Source organism: Mesocricetus auratus, unplaced genomic scaffold (genome assembly GCF_017639785.1).
Source record: "Mesocricetus auratus isolate SY011 unplaced genomic scaffold, BCM_Maur_2.0 Super-Scaffold_100011, whole genome shotgun sequence".
Taxonomy (NCBI): domain Eukaryota; kingdom Metazoa; phylum Chordata; class Mammalia; order Rodentia; family Cricetidae; genus Mesocricetus; species Mesocricetus auratus.
In genome coordinates, this window is record NW_024429195.1 from 40,027,058 (window position 1) to 40,042,058 (window position 15,001).

Sequence of the window (15,001 nt, forward strand, 5' to 3'; positions counted from 1 at the left end):
GCTATAGTCCTGAAAACAGCTTGGTATTGGCACAAAAATAGACAGGCAGACCAATGGAATCGAATTGAAAATCCGGGTATTAACCCACACACGTACGAACATCTGATCTTTGACAAAGAAGCTAAAAATATACAATGGAATAAAGAAAGCATCTTCAACAAATGGTGCTGGCATAACTGGAGACTGGCATGTAGAAAAATGCGGATCGATCCATGTTTATCGCCATGCACAAAACTTAAGTCCAAATGGATCAAAGACCTCAACATAAATCCAGCCACACTGAACCTCTTAGAAGAGAAAGTGGGTGGTACCCTTGAAAGAATTGGTACAGGAGACAGCTTCCTGAACATAACACCAGTAGCACAGACAGTGAGATCAACAATTAATAAATGGGACCTACTGAAACTGAGAAGCTTCTGTAAGGCAAAGGACACAGTCAGCAAGACAAAAAGGCAGCCCACAGAATGGGAAAAAATATTCACTAATCCCACATCTGACAGAGGGTTGATCTCCAAAATTTACAAAGAACTCAAGAAGCAAGTCTCCAAAACAGCAAAGGACCCAATTAAGAAGTGGGCTGCAGAACTAAATAGAGAGTTTTCAATAGAGGAGTCTAAAATGGCTGAGAGGCACTTGAGAAAGTGCTCAACATCCTTAGCCATCCGGGAAATGCAAATCAAAGCAACTCTGAGATACCATCTCACTCCTGTCAGAATGGCTAAAATCAAAAACACCAATGACAATTTATGCTGGAGAGGATGTGGTGAAAGGGGGACACTCCTCCATTGCTGGTGGGAGTGCCAACTGGTTCAGCCACTTTGGAAAGCAGTATGGAGATTCCTCAGAAAAATGGGAATAAACCTACCACAAGACCCAGCAACTGCACTCTTAGGCATATACCCAAAAGATGCCCATTCATATAACAAAGATGTCTGTTCCACTATGTTCATAGCAGCTTTATTTGTAATAGCCAGAACTTGGAAGCAACCTAGATGTCCCTCACCCGAAGAATGGATAGAGAAAATGTGGTACATCTACACAATGGAGTACTATTCAGCAGAAAAAAATAATGGAATCATGAGATTCGCAGGCAAATGGATGACACTAGAAGAAACCATCCTGAGTGAGGTAACCCAGTCACAAAAAGAGAAACATGGCATGTACTCTCTCATATATGGATTTTAGACATAGATCTGGGGAGTGCCAGCCTACAATCCTATTGCCAGAGAGTCTGGGAAACAGAAACTTCATTTACTGGCTGGTTAAGTACTGAGCTGAACTCAAGAAAGCCAGTATCAGAGAGGAAGGACTGATGATCAAAGGGATTAAGACTGGGCTGGTTGAACCCCCCGAAACAGCTGACCAGACAAAGGTTAACTCTTGAATCCCAGGCATCAGCCTGGGAATCCAGCATGGGACTGATCAAGACCCCCTGAATCTGGGTGTCAGTGAGGAGGCCTAGGTAATCTATTGAGCCTTGGACAGCAGATCAGTACCCATCCCAAGTATACATACGGTCTCTGGACTCCCATAGAACAATGTGAGGTGCACTCTCACCCTGAACTCTTGGGGAAGGGTCTAGGCCCTGCCCTATATGAAATGACAGACTATGGACACCCCCATGGAGGGCCTCACCCTCCCTGGGGGAATGAGGGGATAACAGGGGGGGGATGGGGGGAGGGCACAGGAGGAGGGGAGGGAAAGGGAGAGGGCCCTCGTACTGACTTGTGAAGCAACCTTGTTTCTTATCTAAATTTAAAATGGAAAATAAAAAAAATATTAATAAAAAAAACATATAAATAAATGGTAACTCTATTCTTTAAGGTTAGGTTATATAAAAGACACCATTTACTACAAAGCTCAAAGAACAAGACAATACAGAAGAGAGTATTGAAGTAAAATAAGAGCTGAAATGCTGTCATCTGAAACTCACAATGGCTAGGATTATCTACACAATACCTGTACAAGATTGGGACTACCAACATTAAGCCATTAGGCATGTGGGAACTCATGAGGTCCTATCCTTCCTTGAGGAGTTATGGTTGCTGTGGGAGGAGAGACTTGCTTTAGTTGCTCAGGTTGCTGTCAACAACTCCTCACATATGTTCCTCTCATCAAATACATTGGGTCAAAAAAAAAGATATGAAAGTTGAAAGGGGGTTAGTTGAAAAGGGGGAAAGAATAACAGAATCTTTTTTATTAATTTGTTTTATTTTACTTGGTTCTGGTTTTTTGTTTTGCATATTTTGTTGTTTGTTTAGTTGGGTTTTTCTTGTAGGGGGTGTTTTGTTTTGTTTTAGAGTCTTATTGTATGGACTTGGCACAATCTCAATGTATATACAAGACTGACCTCAAACCCATGACTCTTCTCCTGCCTCACAATGGCTGGAATTACAAGCTTCCTCGTCATCACCTGGCATGTAACTTAAATTTTTTTTTAAAAAATGCAAACTTAACATAAACCCACAATGCTATTGGAAATGCGTAACTAGAAAGAAGATTCAAGAGTGGAGGAGACAGGTATGGGCAAAGATAAGAAGTTTTCAAAGAAGGTATTGTATGCTTGGACTTTGAAAAGGAAAGAGGGGTTTGCAAGACTGACAAAAAGGAGAGGTGTCCCTGGCAAACAACTGTATAAGGAGTGACATCTCAGAGTGTTTTAGAAAAGTTACAGCTGCAGCCTGAGTATTAGAGGCAGAGTAGAATGACTTCAAACACAGATGACTTATAGTCCCCTACCTCTACTCAGCTCACTGTCCTCATTTTCACACTCACATGATCTTGCATATCCTATCTTCTTTCAATGAACATTACGGCATCTTTGCTGATATCTTGAGGAGACTGTGAATCCCATAGAGAGGTAATGTGACCTCAACCTGTACTTGTCGCTCCAACCCCCAGCATATCACTTGCTACATATATAGACACCCAATGATCACTCAACGTGAGCATAAGGTACTCTGAAGATTCATCAAAAATGTTGAGTCTTGTCCTATCTTTCCTCTCTGAACAACCATAACCTATTCTATTTCCAGGTATCTCTTCTACTACTACTATAACTGACAACAATTTTCCTTGAGGTTCTATGAAAGGAGGTATTCTCTAAGCCCATTAACACCGTTGCTGAAGCTTTTGTAGTGGGGCTCATTAAACAATGAGCCAGGTCTATAGCCTAAAAACTGCTTAATAAATAAGATTCTATTTCCATATGAGAGAGAGAAAGAGACAAAGAGGTAAATAGGCAGCAATATTCAAGATCCATATCATTCTGAGAATTAAGTGAGACAGCATAGATGTAGGAACTTGTATCCCCACAGAAAACTCAACAATTCTCTTATTCCACTTCATTCTTCTCAGTATATTATTCAAAGAGGAATTCTAGAACCCCGTTGTGCTGGGTTAAATGAGAAATGCGTGCCATAAGCCCATGTTCTTAAACACTTGGTCCCCATTTAATGGTACTGTTCAGGGGAAGTTATGGAACCTTTGGGAGGTAGAGACTTGCTAGAAGTACCAGGATCAGAGGTCTTGCCCCACCCCACTTTCTCTCTCTCTCTCTCTCTCTCTCTCTCTCTCTCTCTCTCTCTCTCTCTCTCTCTCTCTCTCTCTCTCTCTCTCTCTCTCTTTCTCTCTGTCCTATATTTCCTGTGTGAATGCCATGCCTTCCTTACCATGATGTATTATATGCCCTCAGAAAATGTAAGCCAAAATAAGCCCTTTCTTCCAAACAGGGTATTTTAAAACAACAATAAAAGAGTAAATGATTACCCAAAAATATTAGCATTTTTCAAAAGCTATTTATGAATGCAATGAAAGAGCCAAAAGTGGCAAAACCTTTGGAGTGAGCATCCACTCTGAGTCCCTCACAGCTTCTCATGACCACCTACTGTGTCTCCTGAGACAGCCACCCTCTACTGGTCACTAATTTTGCTAATTCAGATATAACTGCTCTCCTCCACCTGTAATGCCCTTTCACCTATCACCCCTGCCTAGCCCAGTCTTATCCACATTCTATGATGAGGGGCCAGATACAGTTTTTCTAGAGACCTTGCAATGATTCTTAGAAGAGGAACTGAGTGTCCTCTTCTAGAGTTTCCACCTCACTCCATGATCTCATCTCCTCTCACTTACAGCCCATCTCAAGGAAGTTCCCTATCCAAGTCTGCCACTAAAGATCAGAAAGTTCCCTTGCCATGCCTGAAGGCCTCCATTTCCCATGATGCTCAAGAGATTCTGCTCAGAAGACAGCTCCACACTCAAATCCAAAGAAAAAAAGTAAGAATGGATTATTGTAACCAACACAGAACAATTTCAGTATGAAAGTCCTAAATTGAGCCTGAACTGCAAAACTTTTGTTAAATCACTACCAAGGAACTGGACTGCCAAGATACTTTTATCTCTGGGTAATGTGGAAGGGATTCCTGGCCCTTATTCTCTATATTGGATTTTAATTCTCTCTTAAATAAATCTAACTCTCAATAGGGGTTTTGACAGTACTGGAGCCATTAATGAGGAAGCAAACTCTGGAAACCTAATTATCAGCTGAAAAAAATATCCAGGGACAGTCATGTGAAGGTAAAGTGTGAAATCTAACCACTGTATCATTCAGAGCTTGCTGTGTCTAGGTGTTTCCAACTAATGTAATCATTTTTCTCTGGGAGGCACTTCAAAGAATGGCATTTAAAGTGACCAGAAAGAAGATCAAAGGAACAAAAGTAGCAGATTTTATACAGGCATCATCAAATAGATAAAGAGTGTGCTGACCGAGGGGTCACTAGTTCCTACCAGGTTGATGTCCATTTTCCAACAAACAGCCAATGAACCTGAAGATACAAAGGACCTCCCTTCAGAGGAAACAGTAGAAAATTGCAATAAAAATGTGTGTGGGGTTCCATTGTATTTTATTTGTCATTCAAAATAAAGTTTTAGCTGGCAAAGCTGTGCCTTTGTAAGATTTACCTCCTGTTTAATGTGTGTCTGTGATGTCCCTGTGTGTGAGAGAGAGACAGAGGGGGGGGGGATGTCAGATCCCTTGGAGCTGGACTTACATACAACTGTGTGTCACTCAATCTAGGTGCTGGGAACTGAACTCAGATCCTCTGAAAGAGCAGTTCACAGTCTTAACTGCTGAGCCAGCTCTCTAGCCCCTAGCAGCATGTAATTTCTAACACACATTAATAACAAATTTAATCTGGATTACCAGCTTTTCCCAGGGAACTCATTGATAATAATGTGTCTAATAAGGCTGATATTTTTAGCACCTTTCCCTTTGTAAAATGAAGGAAAATTTTTTCATAAGACCTATAGATCTCAAGCACAGTTCTGCATGTAATAGATATTTAGGACTCAGTGTTAAAATTATGGAATCTGACCATGGAGTCTCCCGGTTGTCACTCAGGAATGAGCATGTGGGGCCCTAGAAATCTCATTGTCTGAATGGGTGTCATAGTTAGGGTTTCTATTGCTGTAATGAAATACCATGACCAAAAAGCAAGTTGGAAAGGAAAGGGTTTATTTGGTTTACACTTCCAGATCATAGTTCATCATCATTGAAGGAAGTAAGAACAGGAACTCAAGCAGGGCTGCAACCTAGAGGCAGGAGCTGATGCAGAGACCACCGAGGAGATCTGCTTACTGACTTGCTTCCTTGGTCTTGCTAAGCCTGCTTTCTTATAGAACTCAGGACTACCAGCCCAGGGAAGGTACCACCCACCAAAAGCTGGGCCCTCCCCCATTGATCACTAAATGAGAAAATGCCTTACAGCTGGATCTCACAGAGGCATTTCCTCAACTAAGGCTCCTTCCTCTCTGATGGTTCATTATGCATCAAGTTGACACTCAAAACTAGACAGTACAATGGGGTAGACAGGTTTCACAGGGATTGTGGCAATGGCATAGTAAATGTAATATATTATACCAGCATGTAGACCTGAATCTAGAGCCCCAAGTCCCATGTAAAATCCCAGACATGGCCATGCATCCTATAAGCCCTGCCCTCAAGGAGCCAGAGGCAGGAAGATTACTGCTGCTACTGGCCAACCAACCTACCCACAAATGGCAATCTCTAGTTTCAGTAATAGACCCTGCCATAACACAATAAGGCAAAGAATGGCAAGTGATATTCAGCATCCTCCCTTTCCATCAACATGTTTGTGCACTGGAACATGGGTTCACACACACAGACACACAGGTATACACAAATGTGTGTACCACATACAAAACCAATAAGCTAATTAATTAATCATACATTTTAAAAAGAAAAAACTGGTTTCAAAGACTATTCTACTGTTATTCAAGCACATCTCCAACAACATGATGGATAGATTGTACTGTACAACTGAGAGGGTGGTTTTCACTCAGGTTCTGGCAACAAGAAGAGCACTCATTAACCAAGAGTGTTCCAAAGATAATGGGAGGAAAAAGGGCATCATCACCTGAGGGCAGTCACCAGGATGGATGGCATGGGTTTCTTCTCAGAGACAAGGACACACTCCTTAACCTTAGTTAGGCTGCTCTGGCCTCCTTCTCAACTAGGACCTTGCTCAATTCAGCAAGAATTCCCCAGTTACAGATCTTTCTTTGGATCACCTGCTCCTGAATAATAACATGGCTGCTTCTTCTTAAGTATGAAAGCTTGGCCTTAGCTTAGGCCTGTTCCCAACTATCTCTTATAGTTTAAATTAATCCATTTATATTAATCTACATATGTCACATGGCTCTTTACCTCTCCTCCATAATATATGTCCAATTTCCTCCACATCTCTCTGGTGAATACCCCACCTCAGATTCTTCCCCCAAGTTCCTATCTCTACCAAGATGTCCCACCTATCCTCTCCTGCCAAGCTATAGGTCATTCAGCTATTTATTAAACCAACCAGAAGGCAGGCAAGGAAGGACAGAGATACATCTTCACAGTGTGATCAAATATCCCACAACATTCTGCTGCCCTTGATATCAACAGATACCAGTTTTCAGTGGGCACCTCCAGAAAAAGGAATTGGACAAAGATGTATGGACAGGAACAGAAAAGGATATGGTTTGATAAGAGATAAAACATTTCCAAAGATATAGGAAAAAAAGAAAGAATCAGAGGGATAAATGAAACACCCAATGACTACACTGTAAAGATGGAGCTCTTATGCCAGGCAGTGTGAGACCTAAGAGTCACCTGCGTAGTTATGTATTCTCTGTTCTCTCTGTTACATGCATTTAATACAACTGTATGCACAACATTAGCATCTTAAATCTCCACCCAAGAGTATACAGTTTATAACTATAATGAGCCATAGCAAATACTTTGAACACACCTGTGCTGGTGATTCAAGCCAGTTCTCATATGCCTGGTGGATGAAAGTGGTGCTGTTTCCAGGCGTCTTCTTCTCCAATAGGTTTGTCCTCCTATGTCAGACTTGCAATTCCTGCCTCACCTGAAATCAAACAAATTTTTCTTGAAAGTTTATATATGTTAGACCATGGCCCTCCCTTTAAGATGCTGGTCATCCTAAGCAGCCAGAACCCACAAGCTGGAAGATCAGGCCACAACCCACTCACTGCATCATTTGTGGCTAGATCTCTCTCTCTCTCTCTCTCTCTCTCTCTCTCTCTCTCTCTCTCTCTCTCTCTCTCTCTCTCTCTCTCTCTCTCTCTCTCTCTCTCTCTCTTTCTCTTTCTCTCTCTCTCTCTGCTTCTCTCCATCTGTGACCCCAGATGCTCCTCTTATATTCACAGCTAAGTTCATTCTGACTCTGCTGTCTTGATTCTTGTTTCTTGAATAAAGTTGTCCTTGTCAATTTAATTCTGTCAGTACAGTTTTTTCTTTAACACAGGTTAGCCATTTCTAGGACACCAATATGGGACAGAATTACTTAATTGTCAGTGGCATCTGTAAATCAAGTCTCAGTAAAGTTTACCATTTCCAGAGCACACAACAAAAGAAATGGCTTCCCACAGTGGGCTGCATCAAGTAATTTACTGCTTTTAAATCAAACTTCCTTCTTCCAGGAAGCAAAATGTTACTCAACAAAAGTGTTCTGCAAGTAGCTTCTCTGCGTGAGGCTGCAAGGAGGAGAACACACGTCATCAACATAGGGCAAGAGAGACTCCATAATACCGCATGAAGGTGACACCAGGCTGATTAAGATAGAGCAAGAGAGTCAGCCCACTCAAATGGAAAGGCTTACCTTATCACAAGGGTCAACTAACCGAAACTATCCTTAAGATTTTACTTTCTTGGACAATCATGACTCCTTCACAGAATTTCAATGCCATAATTCCTTCTGTTCTTCAGAACAAACACTGTACTTCTTTTTTCCCAAATGTATATTTGCTATCCTTTCAAATGTATATTATCCTTCCCCGTTTTAGATATATATCACTTTCAGAGTTTTTACAAGTCTAACAACTCATAAATTCACCTTCCCTTCCACACTAGTTGTCCCTTATGATCTCTCTCTTACCTGGGTGTTGAGAGGTCCTGATCTCCATAAGACCACAAGGAAGGCTTGAGCAACTGAGTCTAAGAGAAAACCTGATGTGAGGCAAGTGCCAACCTCCATAAGGAGAAATGGCTTCATTTCTGCTGGGTTTTTATAGGCAAAGATATCTTGCTTTAAAATTATGATATTGAATCTAACAAAAATCCCAATAGGAAGCATGAAAATCCCCATTATACATTGTTGGTGGGGTAGTCCAGGAGACTCTCACAATATTGTAGGACACAGCCTCACTTAACAGTCTTTATCCCTCCCACCACCCTTCCCTTCTCCTTTCTCTTTTCTCTCCCATTTCTCTTTTTCATCATTCTAAATTTGCCAATCCACCTCATATCACACCAGCCCTCCTGACTGATGGTCAGAGCTGTCTTTTCCCACACAACTATTCATGTATTCCTATAGGAGAAAACTTAAACAACAGCACAGAGAAGCTTGGCCATTTGGTTGCAAAGGAAAACTTCTTTTCTCCCACTGTACATTTTTACACATCCTCCTCAAACTCCCTCCCAAGATGCCCATAAAACTGCAAGCCAGCACTCCCCCCTAAGCTGGTCTGTTCAAGAATCAGGGTCTATGAGTAATAATGAAACACCCATCTTTGAGACAACTTTCCCTTGTGAGCACCAGATAATAGCTCTGCCTATTAAATGACACTCCATCTCTGAAACTTTTATTCTGCTTGTACATCACATTTTGGGATAAAAGTCTGGCTATTGAAGTAGCTGCCAGGATATTATGGTCCAAAGTGATTGCAATTTATAGTATTTCATAAATCATGGCAAGATTGAAAATGCTTGTGACAGATGAGGCTTTAAATTGACATCCTGTCTCTTATGGGCATTACAAAGGATGTTCTCATGGCACGCACACTTTACAAATGCATCTTCTTTTACCAGTCAAGAAGTCCTTACTTTGTACAGTACTGGAGAGAGACATAGGAAGATCATGGGTATCAGAAAATAGCTCTCCCCTCTGCCTTGTAAGGGGGGAAATTCAAACTGGGGATCATTGGAACCATGATATGCTGAGCCAGCTCCACCCTCCACTGGCTCTGGGATAGCTGGCTCTGCCCCTCACTAGATACTGCAATGGGAGAGCTGTCTCCACCTCTTAGGGGAGAGCTGGCTCCACACTTGGGAAAGATGGCCCCAACTATTACCAAAGGCATTCACCCCAGCAGAACAGAACACTAGAGCTGACACTGTTGTTCAGGACACAGGTGAGCCAGACCTGAGGGTGTAAAAGATGGGGAGCTGACCTTGTCCCCTATATATATTCCCTACAGCAATCAGGAGAGAAGACCCTACACCTTACCAGAGCAAAACAGTAGTGCTAGCCCTGTAGTGATATATTATTTATGATTTACTAAAGCTTGACTGAGGATTCAGAAAGCAAAGTCAGCCACAAGCCATGTAAGCCAGGAACACACCTTTAATCCCAGCAGTCAGAAGCTAGGTTGTGGTGTTACACACTTTTAATTCTAGGACTCGGGATTAAGAGATAGAGGAATCTCTGTGAGTCCAAGGCAACTTAGGGATACATGAGATTGAATCAGTCTAAAAGAGTAACAGATCACACCCCTCTATTGCCAGCAATAGAGGGATATATAAGACCAGATCAAGAGTCACTAGAGGTATTCATTCTCCAGCCACACTGAGGAAGGCAGCAGTTTGATACTTGGTGAAGAGCTTGTGTGTTGATCAGCCCTTTCAGCCTGAGCTAAAGGGTGGCTGAGAGCTAGTGGAGGGCTGCTTTGCTTCCCTGATCTTCACTTGAACCCCAATATCTGTCCCTGGGTCTTGCATTATTTGTGTTACATGGTCCTGATGGCATAAGTGTGGGTGACCCAGATCTGAGGACCAGAGAGCAGGAGAACTGACCCTGCTCCCTGTTGTACATTGCATTGGATGAGCTAGACAAGGCAGTACTGGGAAGGTCTTCTGGGTAGTGTCAGTGAGGGAAAGCTGAGGGCCTGACCAACCCAGACACTACACAGGCCCAGAAACAGGGCTATGAGTTGTCCCTCTCAACATCCCTCTCATCTATAAACTTTCGGAGCATGTGAAGGGAATGAGCATATGTATCCAAAAGTGCAAAATCTCCATGATACAGAACAACAGAATATCTAAAAGGAACCCCCATTGACAGCCCATTATTGATGGTATAGCAGAAGCCAGAGGCTTCGAGCCAGACCAATGACTTACAGCAATGAGCATTTGCAGGTAACGATGAATGAAATAAGGGGTATACTGCATGACTCAATGACCACACTATGGCTTCCACAAGATTCTTATCTTTTTCTTCTTTGTTTTTGCTTTGGGTTTTGGCTTTGTTTTTTTGTTTGTTTGTTTGTTTTTACTTTGTTTTGTTTGGTTTTGAGGTTATTCTTTTAAATTTGGGGGTTTGGGAGGGAGGTTGCAAGGGTAGAGAGTAGATGTGAGGGGATGAGGAGATAAGTGGAATCAGAATGCATTATATAAAATCCACAAAGAATTAATAAAAGTCAAAAAAAAAGACTACCTCGCTCCAAAAGCCAGACATGGTGGTGCACACTTTTAAAGTTAACATTGTATCTAACCAGCCTAAAATATTCAGTTCCAGTGAGATATCCTGACTCATATCAAGAAAGTAGATGGCACTTGAAGTTGTCTTCTGGCCTATTCAATACACACACACACACTACTCAACTCTAGATAAATGAGTACAGTTGGTTGCCGCAAAGAACTACAGAATGCTCTAATACATTCCCATTTTTGAAGTTCATTGACCCAAAAAGACAAAGGTAAAAGACAGAAGTAAAGGCCACAGGATGATGTCAGCTTAAGGGTGTGGTGAGGATTTGTGAGTGAAGTTTTGGTAAGGACTGTTGCTGCACTCTGCTGGGAGACAAGTAGTCTCAGGTGGCAGATTTATGGACTATTGCTACTCAGCATCAGCCAGTTGTCAAAGGGATACCAAGCCCACTGTCAATTCACCAATTTGTTAGGAAAATTCAGGAACTTGAACAATCTCAATGTAAGATTTCCTGATTTTTAAGTGTTGAAGAATAACTCAAAACATTTAATAATAATATGCAAAATGTCTAACCTAATCAAAATATTTCATGGAACTGTGAGCTTGCAACCTCTGTTCTATATACACTGACTCACACATCAGAATTTTCCCCAGATGAAAGAAATACTTTCCTATCTCCATCATGAACCCCCAAGAGCATTTGCTCAAGGCCACAGAGAAGAGTCCTAATGGAACACGGTAGCAGTTCTGAGACTTACAAATGCCAGACCTGAGAGTGTCACAGTCAAGCTGCACCTTTCCAATTTACATTTTGAGATGTGTTTCCCTCCGTGAGGAAGGAAGGCAGCAGGTATCCTGCTCTGAGTAGAGGAACTGGCATACCTTACCACCTTTTTACTAGTCTGTCATTGTGAAGGAGTGTAGACACACAGCTACCATTAACCTTCACCTGGCTACATCTCTCAAAACTGCTGAGGTAACTCTTTCATTTGCTTTTTCAGTGTTTGCTAACACAAGATTTCAGACAGCCAGAGAGGAAAGGGAAGACGGCCATCAGTCACAACTCCTTCCAGCAAGGAAGAAGTGACTAACACTAATTACACCTCTCAGACCTGTGCCAAAGCAGACCTATTTTCTTTGTGAATTAATGCCAAGTGACCTACTTTTCTACATATTACTTATTATTTGGGCAGCTGTTTCTATCAATTTTGAGGCTATATGTTATATAAAGTGAGAAATTTTTTATACAATAAAACTGCCTTCATTAAAGATAATGTAGCCATGTCACAATACATAAATGTATTCTTCCCTCTATAAGGAGACAGCATCTGTGTACCATATCGGGGTTGTGAAACCTGCTTCAGTGGATTAATAAACATAAAAACAAATATAAATACATTTATGTTTGGGCATAAAGCTAAGATAATATAGTAAAGTGAATTTTAAAACCAACTGTACTCATTTATCTAGAGTTGAGTAGTGTCTGTGTGTGTGTGTGTATAAAGTTTGTTTTACAAGACTACATATATTTTTATTTAAATTTCATCCCATTTTTCATGTGAACTATATCATCTGATCTTACCATATTTTATTTATTCCTTTATCAGGTTGTGAGATTTTATTTCTTGGAATCTTAGGGAACTATTTACTAAAAACCAGATAATTAAAAATAGAACTGCCCAGCTCACATTCATTTTGTTTCATATGCCATTATAAACATTTTCAATGCAATTCTAAAAGCCCACTTTACACACAATGTCCTAGTCTCTTGTACACCACAAAATTCTAAGGAAATTTTTTAAAGAGGCTTTCTGTACAACTCTGGTCATTGAACCATGAAGTTCTACTCATCCAAGATACAAAGGAGTAAACATATTATAATGAATGTTAAGACAAATTTTATTCAGAATGCGAGGAGATTTCCCAAAGGAAATATAATTGTCACAGGATGTTGAAAGACAATAGTTTGGAGAAGGCAGTAAGAATCAAGAGGCAGTACATGACTAGAGAAGTACAGTAGGCTTTTTTGGATCTCTGGCCCCAAAATCAAGACACAGAGACTTTGGTTGGTTGGTTTTGGTTTTTGGTTTTTGGTTTGTTTTTTTTCTTTTTATTTAAATTATAAACAAGCTTACTTCACATGTCAATCCCAGCTCCCTCTCCTCTCCTCCCCTGCCTTCCACCAGCCCCCCCAACTCTCCACCTCATCCCCGCTCTGCTCCCCAGTGAGGGGGAAGCCATCCATGGGGGATTTTCAAAGTCTGTCATATCATCCTGAGAAGGGCCTAGGCCCTCCCCATGTGTCCAGACTGAGAGAGCATCCCTCCATGTGGAAAGGGCTGCCAAAGTACATTCAGATGCCAGGAATAAAAACTGATCTACTGTCTGAGGCCCCATAGATTGCTGAGGCCTCCTCACCCACATTCAGGGGGTCTGGATCAGTCACTTGCTGGCCTTTCAGTCACCAGTTTGGGATCCATGAGTTCCCCTTGTTCAGGTCAGCTGTCTCTGTGGATTTCACCAGCCAGATCTCGACTGCTTTGCTCATCATTCCTCTTTGCAACTGAGTTCCTGGAGTTCACTTCAATGTTTAGCTGTGGGTGTCTGCCTCTGCTTCCATCAGCAACTAGATAAAGGCTCTAGGATGGCATATAAGGTGGTCATCAATCTTATTATCAGAGGAGGGCATTTAAGGTAGCCTCTGATGCAAGTTAATGTCATCCTTGTAGATCACTGAGAATCTCACTAGTGCCAGATCTCCCCTCCAACCTATAATGGCTCCCTCTATTATGGTATTTCTCATCCTGCTCTCCTCTATTCTTACCCTGACTCAACCTTCCTGCTTTCCCATGTCCTCCTCTCCCCTCCACTTCTCCCCTTCTCTTTCTCCAAGGTCCCTCTCCCCTCCCCCATATTAATATTAATTTAAAAACAACCCACAATAAAAACAAGCAAGCAAACAAAACAAAACACAGACAAAAACACTTTGCTTCTCTTCCATCTTTGCCTCTCCGTGGCCTCTTCATTCGTCTTAGTGGCACTGAGAGCTAGTTGCTGTGCATCATGCAATATACCCTTTTGTCCAAACAGCTTTCCTTGAAAATGTTCATCATATAACAGGAGCCAATGACATCAGCACAGACACTGCCTGCAGTAGGAATATGAATCCAGACATGGCCCCCAGTAGCAGCTTACAGGTGACCACAGGTGGCAGTGCAATCCGCTCAGGTCCCAGATGCAGTATGTTCCTCAGTCACCAACATGGCCACATGTGGTAGCCCAGAGCCAGGATATCTGTGTGGCCTTTGGTGATGACATGGACATACCCCAGCTTCAGTAGGACCACAGACCCAGACATGGTCCTCAGCAACAGACTGGGTATGGATTCCAGCATAGCTGCAGGTTGCAGCACAGACCACTCATATCAACATCACCCCGGCTGCAAGGTGGTCCTTAGATACCAACAAAGCTCCAGATGGGATCCAGACTCTGGGCATCCATACAACCCCCAATGGTGAAGGGCATCTTGGATATCAACACAGACTCTGGCTACAATAGGGTCAAGGATGCAGGCATGGACCTTGGCCACAGTTCAAGTCTGATTATCTCCATAGCTCTGGATGGCAACCCAGGTCACTCAAATTGGGATGGCCCCTACAGTGGTAAGGCCATTGGACACCAACACAGTCACATGTGGTAGCCCAAACTCTGATGTCCTCAGGCCTTAGGTGGTAACAGGAACCATTGATATCAACACTACAGAAGCTACAGCAGAGTCATGGATCCAGACCTGAACCTCTGCCTGTCTCTCCCTCCCATAGCAGTGCCTGACTACCAGCAATATGCAGACCCTTAACTTTTCCATCCCAGACAAACTACCCTGGGACAGCATGTATGAGTCCATTTCTCCCTAATGATATTATTACATACTCATAGATCAGTGCCTAATCCAATAGTCATCAAAAAAGCTTCTGCTGGCAACTGATAGGAGCAGA